Source organism: Setaria italica, chromosome VII, assembly GCF_000263155.2.
Source record: "Setaria italica strain Yugu1 chromosome VII, Setaria_italica_v2.0, whole genome shotgun sequence".
Taxonomy (NCBI): Eukaryota; Viridiplantae; Streptophyta; class Magnoliopsida; order Poales; family Poaceae; genus Setaria; species Setaria italica.
The window spans coordinates 25,173,557-25,177,097 of record NC_028456.1 but is presented as its reverse complement, the minus strand read 5'-3'; positions in this window follow the sequence as shown (position 1 = coordinate 25,177,097).

The following is a 3,541-nucleotide window of genomic DNA, read 5'->3' as shown; positions in this document are numbered from 1 at the left end:
ATCATAGACTAATTAGGCTTAATAGATTCGGTCTCGGCGATTTAGCCTAGGGGTTGTGTAATTAGTTTTGTAATTAGTCTAGATTTAATACTCCTAATTAGTGTCCAAACATTCGATGTGACGGGGGCTAAAATTTAGCCCCCTCCTCCCAAACACCCCCATAGAATTGTTATACATGTTTAGCTGATTATAGTAATTCAAATCTAAAAATATGAGGAATTGTAAATAGTTTATTTTACCATTTATTAATGAACCCACGTGTCATTCTCTTCTTTTTTTCACCACCTCTTCTTCCTCCATCCTCTCTTTTCTCCCTTCTCTTCCTCTATTCACGCACGGCGGCGGCCCGAGTAGACGTGGGTGCGAGCAGCGCTGCCCAGCGTCATGGCCATAGACACCACGAGTATCCTCGCCACATGGGCCATGGATGCAGGGATGATGCTCCAAGTGCTCTAGCTTTTGGGGAAGAACAATCTGCGAAGGATTGATATTATATAAAAAAACAATATGTGAAGAATTGATCGATGCCGCCGAACGCTACATCCTGGCCCTCAATCCCTCAGAATCGATCACTCTGTTTCATTTAAGAATTGACAAATTGAAGACAAAAGAACAAAAAGCATGCATGATTGCTTGCTGCCTGCACGGACAGAGGATTGCAAAGCGGGAGCAGAATCGAGATCGGCAGCCGCGTGCGACCAGGCCCCATGGGGCGGCGGCAGCGCGGCCCCTACAAGCGGCAGCAACACGCGCGGCGCAACGGTCGGCCGGGCGCAGCCCGTGGGGAGCAGCGAAGCGCCGCGGGCGGAGAAGCGACGAAGGCTTGACCCTGGTGAGCGGCGAAGGCGTGGTCGGAGGAGCAACAACAGTGCGACCTGAGGGGCGGCGTCCCGGCGGGCAACGACAGCGCAGGAGGTGCGGTCCGGTGGGAAAAAACGAGGGGAAGAAGGGAACGGGGTGATGGGAGGGAGGGGAGAAGAGCAATTGTTTTGTTTCGCGAACAGGTAAGTTGGTAACAAGTGGCGATGGTGGGTAGATAACACTGAATTCTATGAGGAGGTTTAAAATTTGTGTTTTTGAACACCCGCTGAGGTACCTGAGGTAAAGCGTGAATCTGACCTCTAGCTCCACGTTTTTTCTGGAGCTAGAGTTTGTGGAGCTAGACATGTTTAGTAAGGGCCTGTTTGGCAACCATGTGTTAAAGTTTAACACCTGTCACATCGGATGTTTGGATGCTAATTAGGAGTATTAAACATAGGCTAATTACAAAACTAATTGCACAGATGGAGTGTAATTCACGAGACGAATCTATTAAGCCTAATTAGTCCATGATTTGACAATGTGGTGCTACAGTAACCAATTGCTAATGATGGATTAATTAGGCTTAATAGATTCGTCTCGCGAATTAGCACAGGGTTCTGCAATTAGTTTTATAATTAGCTCATGTTTAATTCTCCTAATTAGCATCCGAACATCCGATGTGACACTGTTAAAGTTTAACACCTCGTATCCAAACACCCTCTAAGAAATTTTGTGAAGTTGGTGGAGTGGAGTGTTATCAAACATGCTCTGCCGAGCCCGAAACGGCGAAACGGGGTGCCCCGTCCTGAAACGGCAACAATTTTGCTGACGTCGACACGACGGGCAACCGCCGCTCGTGCCCCTTGGCGGCTCCTCCTCCGGACTGATGCATGATGCATTTCATGTCATGCCAAGACAAGCTCTATCCAATAATCGGCGTTGCTGATGTGGCCGCACTGTAGCACATCATGGCACATCGATGGAGATCGATCAAGATTCATGACTCAACACGGGAGGATGCCGGAGCAGCTCCATCTCCCGGCGGCACGTTCGTGTGCGCGGACAGTATGGTTATTACGATCTAACAGTGGCGCGGTCGCTACGGAACCCGTGTGCGAGGTCAAGGGCTGTACACTCGAGCCAACAGTGATCACACTGATAGCGCTGTCGCTGCAAGAATTGAGATGTCCTTGTCTCATGAGAGATGCAGAATCAGTCGAAATCGGTAGCCCGTAGCTCTCTGTGCGGAGCTATAATTTCAGTCGCCAAAGCAGCGCTGTTCAGTCGCTACAATTAGCAGGGCAGTGCACATACGAGTACTGTCGTCAGAATTCAGAAAACGCCCTCCCCGCGTCAACTCCAGAGCTGCAATCGGCATTGTGCCTGCTCTGAATCGGCAGAACGCACATCTTAGACGATCACGATTCGTCGTAAATCAGCTGGCCAACGGTTTCTTGATCCGGACTAGATCTGATCTTGCATTTCCTGCTATGTTTGGAGGTGATGAGTGGATGGCATCCTTATGACAGTCCAAGCGTTTCTGGACAAACCGGTACGGTTCGAGGTGTTATTAGTGGTGGTGTCAAGGTCCCGGGGGATGAATGATGGCCAGATGGGTACTAGGCACCGGAGAAGATGCAAAACCGGCTTATCCGTGCACAGCTATGCCCACTGATTGGAGAGGCGATTTAGTCCTGGAGTGTTGATGGCTATACTTCACCACGTCTTTTGTTTGTTTCAGACAAAAAAGCCACGAGCCACGGGTAACTCGAGTCATCCCGATTATGGACCAGCCGCAGAGGATCAACAACCATCGTGGAGGCAAATGGGCGCGAGCCAGCCATCTGCTGTTAGATAGAGATCAGCACTAATCACTCTGAGTACGAGGCAACAACGATGCCACTCTTTTCTTTTCGACAGGGTTCCTTGACCTGAAGAGTGAAGAGCCATGTGCCATTCCACGCGTAAATCGACGTTTGTATCCATTGAACTTGTGGGTGGCTATGCTTCCATCACCTGTTGTTCTCGGAGAAAAGAAGGCGTCCATTTCTTCAGCCCCACGCGAAGTTGAACGAGTTGGACAGCGGTGGACAAGCACGGCCCACGAGAAAGGACAAGCGGCATCGTCCCGATGTTCCACAGCTGCAAATCGCAAATACAAAAAAACCCCACCAAAAGGCGAAGGGGAAATATCTTGCTTCGATCGCAACTCGCGAGCCACAGATGAATGATGCGTCGTGCACACAACCAAACCGAGCGGCGTGCTTGCTCAGTTGAGGAGTGGAGGACTGTATTTATGGCGTCAGTGATGTTTAGCTCGTGGATCACAAATCTGTTCTAGCATTAAGTCTTCCATTTACACAAGCTTCCGGGTTTTTTTTTTGAAGGATACACAAGCTCCAGTTAGGGGTATGCTGTATGCATCATTCGAAAACAGAGAGACTGAAAGAAAAAACAGAGATAATAAATATATAAAAAAAACACGAAAACGAAACGTGGGCTATTACATGGGCCTCAGCGCGCTTGTTAGAACAGCTGGGCCTCAAGCTGGGCCTCCGCGTGTTTGCTTTTGCTAAAAAAAAGACCGCGTTGCTTACGCTTTGTAATTGCCGATTTTGCCGTCCCTTGCGCTGCTGCACCCTTGTTTCGAGATCCAAGCAATTCCCATTTCGATTGATCAATCGATTTATTGAGACAGAGAGAGATCTAGGCAGTCCACCCTTGTCTACCCAAAACCTGG